Raw genomic sequence first — 15,092 nt, 5'->3', positions numbered from 1 at the left:
AACTGAGGTCAAATGAGTTGCCGTGACTGAAACGCTGGCACTGTCTCTTCCTACTTTCACTTCTGATCAGACAGACGGCGTCCCCAGAGAGTCCACCTCAGGTAGAAGCTAGAATGAGGTCGGTTCATTTCAACACTCATTGGGAAACTTTTTATTGAATTTATGTTAACATAAAGTGTTGTCACTCACTTCAGCTGTCTCCTGTCAACTCCATACACGACACACGCGTGTTAAGAGATGTAGAGAGCAGTGCCACAGCAATAGCAGCAGCATGCCTAATAACTCTCACGCTGAGCCGACGTGAGACGAGCGCAAATAAATTAGATGAATAATTCCTGTGTGGGTCTGTTGTCATTTATTATTTCACTAATAAATACCAGTTCAGTAAATTTATGTTCTTGGATGTCGTGTTTTATTTGACAAATTTAGTAAAGCAATATTTAAGTCAAGCCCGGCGTTGCCTCAAACACAGAGCGCCGTATCCTTCCGGGTTCGCAGAAAGCGCGTAGAAAGCGCTAACAACAAAACGTGCTCATTAGCATGTGCAGCTATGGCGTTTCTGTATCTAGCATATGTAGATACAGAAAACAGTTTTCAATTTCTTTGTGGGTTAGTGCACTTTTTAGCTACTTTCTGTAGTTACTATGGATTTCTTTCACACTTATCATTAAAATTAGGGTTGAAGGTTCTGTAGTATAGTGATGTATAGTGAGATGAACTATTCCACATGGTGGTACTATAGCATGTATAAATGTAAAGATATGCTAGTAAGTTAAGGTGATTCCTCCAAAAAAAAAAAAAATTTAAAGGGTACAGCATGGCTGCAACTTTGAAAACAAAAGAACATGAGAAACTAAATAGCAGCAAACTTCCAGAGTGTTAGTGATATAAACACAATATAACCACAGCCACACAGACAGAGAGGGTCCACTTAATAACTAAATCTACGCTGTAACCTGCATGTCGCATCAGTGCAGCCCACACAGGTGTAAATGCTGGCAGCAGCCTACGTCGGAGGCTCCACGCACTGTAGCTCCAACACACAGGTATAAATTAAGATTCAGGGTGAGTCACTGCGTTACATCAACTGCAAGTGACCAACAGGCAGAGACTGGTGCCATCATTTATAAAGACGCCTGACAAAAAAAGCGCAGCTCAGCATCTGAGACCGCATGAACTGAGACCAAAATAATGTGGTGGTACATGGTTTGAATTAAATGCTCCCAAAAAAGTCATTACCCGAAAAATAATGTACACACTGATTTATTCATGAAGTGTTAAAATATGAGCCCAGCAGCTGTAGTGTACACAGATTTAAAAAGGTTAGCTTAAATGCGTGCTATACACAAACAGTGCTAAGAAAAAAGCTATAGAGGGGAGAATGACAAATGAGCTTTTTAGGACACATTTCTAAGCAAAAAAAAAAAGAAAAAAAAATGTAACTCAGCACAACAGCAAATGAGCCTCAGCTGAGGCTCGAACTAGGAAACAGAGTCGATACTTGTGCACTTCAAGGGGACCGCCATCATACCAAAAGAAGTGGGACAGTTAGGGTCATTGGCTGATAACATATTTACTAAGATACGTTTGATGTTTTCAATATTTGTATACTTTAATTGGCTTTTGTTCTAGTGGAGAAATGGCAGAAAAGGAGGCGATAGTGACGGGAAAAGATGTGGTCCTTGAGCGTCTTCACCTCTGTGTCCCACACTAATACATGTTTCTACGTCAGCTAGAAGCAGCGAGTTGGTGTTTGATACACAAGAGGGGCTCCGTCGTGCTGCGGGGGAGAATTCGATGTAATGGTTTGACTCCGTTTATCCCCTGAGAGGGAAGGCTTACTGCAAATCAATACAAAGTTATTAGTTCTGAGTTATCACCTTTATCCTCTGATAAAACATTTTTATCCCAGGAGGGGTGGTCTCTTCCAGCTGCACACCCCCATTCATGAAACATGAGGGTCGCTAAATGATTCGAGGACTATGGTTTTCCTTTCATTTCATCCTCTATGTCTGTGGCCTCACATGTGACCATGGTACCTTTTTAGCCTTTGCCATGTTGATGTTGTTGCTCTTACCCTTGTTTTTTAACCAGGTGTTGCGTGAATTTTTCCTTTCCTAATATAGGATCATAACTTACTAAATGAACATTATAATGCATAAAAGAAGGCAGGAAACTAACATTCATCACAAAAACAGTCACACAAGCAAGTGAGAAGTAGGATAGTTTTGATACTGATGTCTATAAACACGAGTCCCCTCCATTAAAACAAGCTTTTTTTTTTAATGCTATGCCCATCTTTTCCATTCAAAATAAGCAGTCTGTGAGTTTATCCTCCAGAGATGCACATGCTCCAGGAAGCCCTGAGTAATCAGAGTTTACTGTCAGAACGAGCAGAGAGAGCCAGGTCCGCTGCACTCCTGTGATAGCGGTAAAATTTAAGGTTTAGGAATCCTTCATAATAAGCCTCAAATTTCTTGCCGCACAGCCTTCGACCGCAGTCGAGCAGGTTGTTATTTTCTCTGAAAAATACTATTTTACTGGGTGTAAAGAAACCGGTTGGCCTTGTGCAGACTGGAGGACAGAAAGGGAAGGGGGGGGGGGGGGTTACAGCTGCCAGCTTAGCTCAAAGAGGCCAAAGACGAGCCAGAGCACCACCTGCAGCAGGCAGGGGAAGACACTGCTGGACACACTGTTGCTGAAATCACAGGAACAAAAGTGCTTTAAGACCGAAGATGGTGGAAAACCTGCTGAAGCTCGCTGAGGCAGCCAGCGCAGAGAGAAACGCTTTACCTTTTTAAATGTTGTCCTCATTATAGCTGTTGTTCCTTCTCTCGCTCTTTTCTCTCATCCCCTGCTTTCGTTGTGTCCCATTTCACAAGCTGCGGTTGCCAAGGTAACTGACATTAATTCATATGGCCGTCGATTCGGTGCTCCACTTATTACTATTTCCCTCTGCAAGCCTCTGTGTGTTTGCATGTCTAAAGCTCGGAGAGACTGTGTGCATTTGTGTGCGCTTTTAACTTTTGTCAACTTTTATTAGTGCCAAACTTCATATTTATGATACCCGCCATCAGGATGGTTTCCCTTTCTCAGCAGCTAATGTAGATATGGCGTGCAAACTGTTACACCTTTTCTCCATTTGGGAGCTGCGGTTTCATTGTTTGTGCAGGAAAATGAAGAAACTGTAAAAAAAAGAAAAAAGTGAGAAGTAGAAAGAGGAATAGAGTGAGACAATAAATGCACACACCTCGTGCCCTTAAGGGGTCGCTTCACAGCACGACATACATGTGAGGTGATATGTCACAACACACACGCTTGTACGCGGAGAGTCAAGTCCCCTCCTGTGCGCCTCACACACACACACACACACACACACACACACCTGACTTCATTATCTGCGCTCTGCTATCAGGATGTCAGCAGCAACCATGGTAACAAGTAGAGAGAGAGGGAGACTGTTGAGATTCACAGCCACTTCACACCAACGCATCATTAATGTCATTTAACTCGCCCCTCGGTGACACGCACTATCTCCCCGTCTGTTTTCTTCTCTCCTGCTTTCTTTCCCTTTCCTCCCCGTCTCTTCCCCCAAACCTCCTCCTCCCCAGCCTCACTTCTCCCTCTCCCTCTCTCCCTCCCTCTCTCCCTCTCTCTGAGTCAGGTTTTTATATGAGGCTTTGCTGATGACTCACAATACCTAGTTACTTCCCAAATGGAATCTGTGTGTGTGTGTGTGTGTGTGTGTGTGTGTGTGTGTGTGTGTGTGTGTGTGTGTGTGTGTGTGTGTGTGTGCCCTATCCTGCTGCCTCATTACAACCCAGCTGCAGTGCACAGCTGCACTGGAGTCACTGTGAGGGTTAGCTGACAGTTGTACATTTGTTTGACTCTGTGCATGAATAACAAAGGTTATATCCAGTGCTACACCTTCACTGCATCACATTAGCGTTAGAAATATGCAGCCGTACTGGCAGAGGATCCCCGCATTAGAAATGAATGAGCTTCCATCCAGCAAGGGGTGCAGAAACTGTGTATTCAAATATTTGACGGAGCCGACTGCATCAGCTTGTGCACAGCCCTCTCGGCTTCTGCGTCGTCATGTTTCATTTATGCGTTGGAGGAGAAAGATGTGCTGTGATGGTCTTCATGTGAATTGGTCAATGAGTTGCCAACCTGATCATTACAGGGTCAAACTATAACCAGTCATATACAAAAGGATATACCAGTACAAGATAAATGGTTTTAATTCATTGATTTTTCACAAACTGTATCAGTTTAAAGGGAGCTGATATGTGTTTCTAAAGAATACTAGAAAAGTTTCTCTGATGGGTGAGAAAGCAACGGCAGAAGAACAGAGGGGTGTAGGTAATAGACGGAGTAACACTGCCATCTTCTGGACATAAAGGTGGCTTCTGTTTTCCAGGTAATCGTTTCATTTTATTGCAGCTTTAAGGAGATGGTTGTTGCTTTATGGTTTGATCTGGTGTCTGTGGAGGCCATCCGAGTGCAGTGAACTCACTGTCATATTCAAGAAAGCAGTTTGAGCTTTGTGCCGTGGCACATTTCTACTGGAAGCAGCCATCAGAAGATGGATACACTGCGGTCATAAAGAGATGGACATCATCAGCAGCAATACTCAGACAGGCTGTGGTGTTTAAGTGATGCACCACTGGTACAAAAGTGGGCCACCATTACACCACCAGCAGCAGCCTGAGCTGCTGATACAAGGCAGGATGGATCCATGCTCGCATGCTGTTTATGACAAATTCTGGCCCAACCCAAATGTCACAGCAGAAATCGAGGCTCATCAAACAGGTGGCTTTTAGTGCACCTGTGTGAATTGTAGTCTCAGTCTCTGCTTCTCTGCAGACAGGAGTAGCGAATGTGAATGGTTGTCTCGCTCTCTGTGTTGGCCCTGCGACAGGCTGGCAACCTATACAGGGTGTACCTCTCCTCTCGCCCTATGACGACACACAGGAAACTTGTGATTGCTACGTCTGTAAGAGAAGAAGGTACATCATAGACTGTAGAAGATGGATGTAGACACTGTCACCCACTGGTTATTGAAGTTATACTGTAAAGCCTGAGCATTTTTGTCACTGCCACCTTGGTGCCTTGAAGCCAGAGGCAGATACTTATGAATCTCATTGTAGACCAACTGCAGAGCATACTTTGCTATATCCTCCTAATTTACAAAATTAACATTTTTCATTCAATAAGACTTGAAAATAAAAGTTGAAAACATAAAGTCATCAGGATTTTGTTTGTTTGGAACCAGAGGAGTCGCTCCCTCTGCTGGCCATTAGAAAAAATGTAGGTTTAAGGCCCTTCTGCCTTTCCAGAAGCAACATTCATCTTTTAAATACATTTATAGGGTACATACACAATAAAGAGAGGGCAGTATTAAGGCATAGGTAAATAGGAACAAGGCACTGAACACCTCAGTTGTGAAATAAGTACTTGTATGAGCCTGCTGTTAAGGTTATTTCTATAAAACCAGACCTGTTCTCTAACACAGCTCTGGTTTTTAACTAAACAATTTTACACCATTTAGTTCTCAAACTCCATAAAACCATTTTCTGCTAAAACCTTAAAATGATAAGAGGCTTTTTCAATGACAGAGCCTCATATCTGAGCAGAACTGAACACAATGCATCTGTTATTCCACAAGGTATTATTTAATACCTTCAAGGGGAACCATATTGCCCTGCAGATGAAGTTAGGCTTAAGGAAACAGCATAAAAAAAGGGCTACATGACTTTTGATTGCATATTACAATCCCTTCTTGCATCTGTGTGTAAGATTCAACACCCCCTGGGCAAATTACACATTTTGTTGATCATTGAAGTGAAAAGAGGTAAGGCCCTGCAGCTTATCTTAAAATGTTAATGCACCAATATTTTTTTCAATGAACTTAAAACAACTTTGGCAGATAGGAGCTTGCAGCATTGTTTGCAAAGGGACTTTTATTCTGGCTTTAGGAATCTAAAGAAATCTGACATGCTTACTGTATATACACAATGCAGTGACTAGCAAATTATATAATTATAAATAGTACAAAGACAATTTTACTTTTCACAAAGTTTCACAAAGATGTGAGCACAAAAAGACTGACAAAGTTATTTAATGCTAGAATAAAAAAAAACCTCATCTCACAATGAATGAGGTTAAATAATGCAACACAATTCAGTTTAAAAGAGTCTTTTAATATAATTGAATATAACTAATATTATAATTAATTAGTGGTGGACTGTGTGGACAAGTAGTTCAACAGATTAACATTCAATAGTTCAACAGAAACTACGTTTAAAGATTGACAGAATCTACAGAAATCCCTGTGCACAAGCAGCCAGCAGCCAGAATTAAATGACCCTGATCTTCAGGCCTTCAGGGGACACTCCATGAAAAACAAGCACAATTATGCAGGGCACGGGCTTGGAAATAATTTCTGCAAAAGTGGACATAGTTCATTGCTGTATCTCGCAAGGTCACAAGGGCAGGAGCAGAAGAAGAGAAACCCAGACCTCCCTTTCCCAAGCCACCTCCTTCAGCTTATCTGTGGGAACACTGAGGGGACAGAGACAGGACAAAAGACATGCTGTGGAAGAGAGCCAGAGATTAATAAGAGCTAATGATTAAATGCAGAGTGGTGTATAAACACAGAGAGTGAGAAGAGGTGAGTGAAAAAGAAACACTCAGTGCATCATGGGATACCCCCCCACCCCCACCCCACCTGCCTCGGCCTATTGCAGGATAACTAAGGTAGGGTTCAGGGTCACCTGATCCATTCTACTCTTACGTATCCTAGGAACCACAAGTAAGCCTGCAGTCGGAGAGTGAAGTGCTCTGTTGGGGTGATATGGTGAACATGAACAAGACTGTGAGATACTTTAACTTCTCCACTTGGGGCTGCAACGCATCCCTGACCTGGAGTGGGCACTCCACCCTTTCCGGCTGAGGACCGTGGCCTCGGACTTAGAGATTTGTTTTGTTTTGACTATGATGCCGGACTTATTCTGACTGTACTGACTGAAAACTTTGACTTAGACCAGGGGTGTCCAAACTATAGCCTGCGGTGCAAACTTGGCCCGAGCTCGAATTTTATTTGGCCTGCAAGTTCATACATATGTTATTTTTGGCCTGCCGGCCCAAGCAATGAATGTAACTCAGCATGCGATTCCTCTTTTTAACTCATGAAGGCAGTGTCACGTAACAGATGCCTGGCAAGTGCTTCAAAACCTAAAAAAAGATTGAATAATTAACCCATCATAGCCCATGCTGTACACCGTGGGTGGGGGTCATAGTTGGCACACAGTGTTGCCAACTTAGCAACTTTTCAGAACCCCCAGTGACACCCGCGGCTATTGAGCGGCTATTGAGAAATTTAGCGACTTTTTCCGGTGACTTTTGGAAACTCTTTGAGAGAGCCCAGGAAGCTGAAATCCTCAACAACAACCTTTTTTGTGCACATCCAGACTTCACTTCGGCACTGAGGGAACATCTCACCCCCATCCCCTGGACCTCGCTGCAAACAAAGCTGCAACTTTTCAAGACATACTTGTCACAGAGTCCTGCACCACACGCTTCCAGCTCTGCGGGAGGTCGTGGTTGTCAGTACAGGTGTGCAAACGAAGCGGTATGCAGCCGCGAAGCTTCACTTTATCTTCTTTATCTTTTTGTGCTTTGTTGAACTCTTTGTTCAGTAAAACAACTGGCAATGATTCTGCTCTGTTTTTGAAGAACATATGTTGCCTTTTAATGATGTCTTTTTTGAAGAAGGCCTTGCTTATTTCAGCAATGCAATACCAAACTACATTCTGCACACAAAATCCTGTCTCTTAGTAAAATGTAAAATAGTCACATATTTTTATGTTCTCGTTCATGGACATGGATTGGCAAATATTTAAAGGGCACATATGCTTTTAAATCCTTCCTTTTCATATATAAATCATTTACTTGTGGTCTATATAAAGTAGAACTGCAATGCTTTGCTCTGAATTCCTCATTATTGTAGCTCCACAGACCACTCTTTTACACCTTTTCTGAGGCGCGTCTTAAGCTGCGTTTCCATTAGTATCTACTCAGCGCAGCTTGACTTGACTCAGCGCAGTTTGAAGGTGTTTCCATTAGTACCTGGTACCAGGTACCAGGTACATTTTTAGCACTCACTCAGCCAGGGTTCCAAGCGATCCGAGGTGATCCGAAAATGTGACGCGGAAGAACAGCATGCCATTGATTGGCAAGGGAGTGTCGTCACTAGTTGAGGCATGAGAGTGACTTCTTGACCAGAATCAACCGTGCCATTTTTAAAACCCGACAGCATGAAAATGGAGGCGCAAAGCACAGGTTGAATGCCCAGACCGACAGTTTGCAGCGGTAGTTTTGCAACATGAGAGCCATCTGAAACGCTCACACAGAATACATATTATAATCCTATACTGCTGGGTGATTGCTGCTGAAGCACTGTTACCTGCCCCTACAAGCCGTGAACAACTGGTTAACGCAGAACCTGAGGCGGCTGATCAAAGTAAGTTTGAATTACCATAATAGTGCGACCGTTTGTCGCAGTTTCTGAAAGCTGAGAAACTGCACTTCACAACCAACATAGGGTATTACTATGGTATTGGTAATTGTTGCCGGAAGTCCGCGAACAGCGGCACCTTTGAAGTACACTGAGCCAATTATGACATATTTGGGGGTATAGGGTTATACTTAAAACATTGTACGGGGGACTTATGCATGATGATGATAGTAAACTGGCATTAGCTGTTAGCTTGCCTCTATCTCATCCATTGTTGTGTTGTGAGCCGCATGCAAATTACGTCAAGACACTACTGCCTGTGCTGCTATATTGATTCCACCCACACTGAGGTGGTCCTCATTTATGGGGTTTCATTTGTGTCAAAAATAAGTAGAAGCAATATGTGTAGATGTTGTTGGTCTATGTTGTTGTTATGTGTCTTTGGTTGATGTCTATGTAGATGTTGCACATGTAGATGTTGCATATGTCTATGTTGCATATGTCTTTGTAGTATATGTGTATGTCTCTAGCTGCTGTTCTGGTTATTACTCACTGCGATCTTGCCAATTCATCCGCATTAAAGTAGTGTACACCTCACAGTTGTTTTTGATGCTGTTGCCCCCTGTTGTTGGTTCATGTAGTTGATTGCGCGTCTTTAATTCTGTGATTGGTCAATGTCGTGGGTCCATGCTGTTGGTCAGTGTTGTTGTTGCCTGTTCTCTTTGTCATTAATAACTTTTGAAGTAGGTCTTGTCTGATCAAAGTGTTTATTAGATATTACAAAAATGTTGGTCTTTCAATATCAATGGTTTCAAAATGTTTAGATTCTGCAGGAAAGGCTTCTTCTGCATTACTCTCCCACACAGCCTCTCCTTGTGCAAAGTGCACTGAATAGTTGAACGATGCACAGTGACACCATCTGCAGCAAGATGATGTTGTAGGTCTTTGGAGCTGCTCTGTGGGTTGACTATGACTGTTCTCACCATCCTTTGCCTCTGCCTATCTGAGGTTTTTCTTGGCCTGCCACTTCGGGCCTTAACTAGAACTGTGCCTGTGGTCTTCCATTTCCTCACTATGTTCCTCACAGTGGAAACTGACAGCTGAAATCTCTGAGAGAGCTTTTTGGATCCTTCCCCTAAACCATGATACTGAGCAAGCTTTGTCTTCAGCTCATTTGAGAGTTGTTTTGAGGCTCCCATGTTGCCACTCTTCAGAGAAGATGCGAACAGGAGAAACACTTGCAATTGGCCACTTTAACCCTTTCTCATAATTGGATTCACAGGTGTGTGTAAGTCAAGGGTCAATGAGCTTACAAAACAAATTTTGTGTTCCAATAATTTGTGCTAAAGGTATTCAAATCAATAAAATAACAAACTTATGCACCTGCCTAATTTTGTTTAAATAATTATTGCACACTTTCTGTAAATCCTATAAACTTCATTTCACTTCTCAAATATCACTGTGTTCATCTGCTATATGATATAGTTAACTGAAATTGCTGATCTGAACAACCAATGATTTATAAAGGAAAATCATGAAAATTATCAGGGGTGCCCAAACTTTTGCATACCACTGTACATCCTAGCATCTATCACAGATTGATCAGCAGGTAATTTATGTATCAGAAGGCACCAGCACCTAAAGAGGTCCATGACTTCACACACCTATACTATAAGGACGGCAGCTGCAGTGAGATCAGCGAATGCCAGTGTTTGTCAGTGGGCTTGACGTGCACGAAGTTCTGCTCCTGCTCTTTCTCAGACTGTCTAAATATGACCAATTTTGTTACTGATGATTATTTGGAAGAGTGGCAGTGATATGTTTCACTTGTGACATCATGGGGCGCTGACTTCACCAAAGTAATTATTGGAGATGGCCTTCCCTTTTTGATCAAGCTTATAGTCAGGGCTGGATCAGGTGACCCTGAACCATCTCTTAGTTATGCTACTATAGGCCTAGGCTGCTGGGGGGTTCCCATAATGCACTGTTTCTTTTCATTCACCTTTTTTACAATGTTCATACTTCAGTCTGTATTTAATTATTAATTATTACTAATCTCTGGCTCTCTTCCACAGCATGTCTTTTGTCCTGTCTCTCTTCCCTCACCCCTAACCAGTCACAGCAGATGACTGCCCCTCCCTGAGCCTGGATCTGTCAGAGGTTTCTTCCTGTTAAAAGGGAGTTTTTCCTTCCCACTGTCACCAAGTGCTTGCTCGTAGGGGGTCGTTTTGATTGTTGGGTTTTCTGTGTTATTATTGTAGGGTCTTTACCTTACAATATAAAGCACCTTGAGGCGACTGTGATTTGGCACTATATAAATAAAACTGAATTGAATTACCCCCAGAATGGCTCCCAAAAGCAGCGTGTGTTGTGGTTGCTGCTAAAAGGCTTAGGCTTAAAACTGGACACTGCAGCTCGAGAAAAGGAGGAATTCCACCTCCACGCTTGTTTGTTTGATTTGAGTCAGGAATTTGATTCATACTGTGTGTAGTTAAGTTATAGGTGTATTAAAAGGCCCGTCAAGGCCAAACTGTTATCCTCTCTTGTGGTTTTCTGTCCTACTTACTCATCTCGGGTGATTTTACCAGTACGGTCTAGTATATTACAATGAAATGCAGTATATTCTTTCATTTGGGACAGATCACACATTTTTAAATGACTATGCATGGTATATTTACATATATGATATTGCTGGATTTAGAAAACAAGCACATTAATAAAACAAGCCTACTGTGTTATATGACAATACATGCAGCATAAAAATGTTTTAGACTGGACACTTAGTTTTCTCAATACTTCACTTTCTTGAAGTGAAGTATTGAGGCACTTCATACATTAAGCGACTTAACATCCTGATTATGCAGGCTACATTTACATATTTGGTATTGATTCAACACAACCTCACCTTTCCAACAAGCCATCATATGTGTTTCTATGACAATCTCTGGCAAAGCAATTACAAAGTAAATGAAACACTTTTGCACAGATATTTTTTTTTTCCATGTTCGCCTATTTTAGGTATGTGTTCCAAGGTCTATATCTGCCCCATACTTTAAGATATTCACATACAGTTTTTTCTACTGGGTAAAGCAAAGTCCTGACTACATACATGTCTATTCTGAAAGCTCTCAGGCCTCGTGCTATTAATCTACATCAGTTTATGTTTGCTAACCTCCATGCAGACAGGTTATATTTGAGCTCTTTTTTTACTTTTGGGCTATAACAATATCTATAAAATTAACCATCTTGTCAGTACACAATGCTCTTGGCCTTGCTTCCCTTCCACTTGATCTCCTACACACCCACACATCTACCTTCCTTCTCTCCATCATATCATGATAAATTACATTCAGTTGAATGTAATCTAGTGTGGAAAAGACAACTTTTTTTCACGTTTTAGTCAACAAACAGCTACATTTGCTAGAAAGAGCTTTAGCCTTAGCCCTTTAGCAAATGAACCGATGCCAAAAAAGAGGGCGCCTGTGAAGAGGTGTGTGATGATTTCTTCTTCAGACATTCCTTAAAAACCAAAATATGATGAGCATATGTTGACTCAAGTATCTGCTATTTTGTCTTCACAGGACAACACATAAAAGAAAAGTAAGAATGAAGCTGATACACTGTTTTAGTTAAAACTCTGTATATAAGTTAATATGCTTACAGCCAAACAGTCTTTGATATTTATATTAGCATGAGCTGTTTTAGCTCTGCAGAAGGAAAGTGCAAAGCCTGCCTCTGTCATCTCACCCACTTCCTCAATGACTGACGTCATCGCTGAGGAATCATCTGGACCAAAAGAGGTAGTCAGAAACCTTTGCTCAGACACTTCCCTGGGTAACACAAACGTCATCTTATCTAGACACATTCCTAACCAGTTCTTTAGTTCCCCAGATGGATGGTTCTAATGCTCTGGATCTGCTTAAGGAAAAAGTGGCAAAGGAGAGGGAAGTGAGGCTCTATGTTTGAGAAATGTTGGAGCAAGAAAGACGGGAGAAGGCTTTACTCCAGGATGCGTCAAAGTCTGCACTGGAGGAGGCCTTGAAAATGGGAACTGCGGCCAGAGCAGTTCTCGAGGAAGCATTGCAAAATGAGAAATTATCCACAGCTACTCTTGAACGAACTCTGGCTCAGGAGGTCAGACGCTGCATCTCTTAAAGAGAAGTTGCAAAAGCAAAAAAGCTGACAACGCAGCTCTCCAGAAGTCTGTGAAACAGAGAAAGCTCAACATTTCTGACCTGTAGGGTAAACTTCAGCAAAGAGAAAAGCAGCCAGGCTCCGCTCCCATCTGAGCTCAAAAGCTGTGAAAAAGTAAAGAAGCAGCTCAAGAAGAGCTTAACGCACCGTGAGAGAAAGTTGAAAGAGCAAACAGCAGCAAATGACAAGCTCACGCAAAGAAATAAAACAGCTTCAGCGAAAACACTCCCAAGTCTGGGATACACAGGCTTCGACAAGACGTTCAAGCTAAAGACCAGCAGCTGCTCGTGCTCAAAGGGAAGGTGAAGCACATGTCTGCAGGAAGCTGGAACTTTGCGGTGCCTGCAGCTGAGGAGCAAAGCATTGGGCTGAATTCACATAAACACTGAAAGCTTTCATTAGGGCCGTCACAGCATCCCAAATAGATGTAGTGTGTCAATGCACACATCTATGCACACAAATATGCAGCGTTAGCCCTGCGACAGGCTGGTGACCTGTCCAGGGTGGACCCTGCCTCTTGCCCGATGGCAGCTGGGATAGGCTCACTTCACTAAAACTTTAAACGGCATATATTCAGATCAGGTCTTGATTTTTTTTTACTGTTGTATTCCTACTGCATCTGTAATGGCTGTTTTCTCAAAGAGTTTTTTTTTTTCCCTCACATTCTTAGAAACACAAGCCTTTCCCAGTGCTGTAAAATTTCCAAGAATGGTCCCGCTTTCTAAGAATTACACCTGAATGTTAGGACTAAATCCTGGCAAAGATAAAAGTCATTCACAAAGCATCTCCACCCTTAACCACACACAGAGTTCTATTATTTTAGTGATTTCACTGTCCATTCTGTCCAACTTTAACGTTAAAGTCACATTTTAAAAGAATGCGTCACAGCAGCAGGGTCAGCCACACCTCCTCACTGAGGTAACAGTCTTAGTCTCTTTCTTGCTCGGAGCTGCGCTGAGAAGTTCCCCCGAAACACTCTGAAGCTCCATGCTCATATTTTGAGGCTATGTTGGGAGCTCTCTGAGAGGACTGCATGAGTGTTTGTGGAGAGAGGACCCAGTTTGTTTCCTGTCTATCCTTGGAGGGGTTTTACTGAAGGCTGTGATCATATCTTATCCAGACCCCAATCTATAGATGGGACTGTTCGCAGTATTTATGTAAATCTTCATAAAAAGAAATGTCTAAAATCTATGATCTAATGTGCCACACAACAAACCAATTTTAAACATCACTTTCAGAAACTATTAGTTTAAAATATTTATCCTCTTCACCTGTACTGCCCCCCACCCAAAATAAAGGTACTGTTGCTCTTCTCATATTACTAAGGTATAAATATATAATTATAAATGTCTCCTACAGACACTCTTCCCCCACAATAAAATATGTTGGGTAAAGCATTTGTGAGAGATAAGGCTGCAGTTCTATCTTTGAACATTAGATGGCACCAGTGAGTAATGGCAGCAGAGTGGTTTCCCTCCTTCGAGGCTCAGTACAAAACATTACATGGTGTGTGAACACAGCTTTCATCATTTTGCCTATGCTTTAGATTTCAGTTATTTTTGGTTAATATTTTGGTTCTTTTCCTTTAAGGGAATTTCACCTGGTTTCACTAATAGAACAGGATGTGTGAACACACTGTCAATAAATACCCGCTGTTACTGTTTCTGATGAAAGGCAGAGGAGCTGTGTGTGGGTGCAGGGGGCCTGGTGAGGCCTGTGGCCACACAATACTAAAGTGCTGTTTACTGTGACTAAAGGAATGCGGTTAGCAGTCGTCAGGGCGACTGGCCGGCCGTGCAGCGAGGTCTCTGAGACAAACAGGAAGTAGAGTGAGAACTGAGAACAGCAAGTGAAACTGAAACACCAGTTAGTGCTCTGGTTTAACTGAATGAGCTGTGAATGTGTAAAACAAAGCAACATCTGCTGCTCCGACAAAAAAGGCTAAACCACAAACGCACAAACTATTTTCCACTCGGAGCACACGCTCTGCTTGTTATTCTCCTACACTCATTACATGCCCTTACTTGCGCGAGTCAGCACCAAACCTTTAATTCTTATCACAGGAGCCGAGCTCCGAGCCAACTCCAGCTCTGCTTTTCTCACTCGGGAAAGTCCTCGCTTTCACAGGACTGTGTTTCTGCTGGGCACTCTTATCTTGACAGCAGTAGAGATATACAAGCTGTAAAAACTCGACTCTGAGCTTTCTGATAAACTGTCAGCATTGTAAACTTCTTTTACAGGTCATAAATGAGGCCGGAGAGCCGGGAATAAATACAAAAACAAAAAGTCTTTATTCAGATTTACATGGTGATTCACATGGATTCTTAATGTACAGAGAAGAAACAGTGGTGACAAGTTGTGGTGAAAGCCTCTTTGC

The sequence above is a fragment of the Archocentrus centrarchus genome, chromosome 10 (assembly GCF_007364275.1).
Source record: "Archocentrus centrarchus isolate MPI-CPG fArcCen1 chromosome 10, fArcCen1, whole genome shotgun sequence".
In the NCBI taxonomy this organism is placed as follows: Eukaryota; Metazoa; Chordata; class Actinopteri; order Cichliformes; family Cichlidae; genus Archocentrus; species Archocentrus centrarchus.
This window is presented reverse-complemented; position numbering follows the sequence as displayed.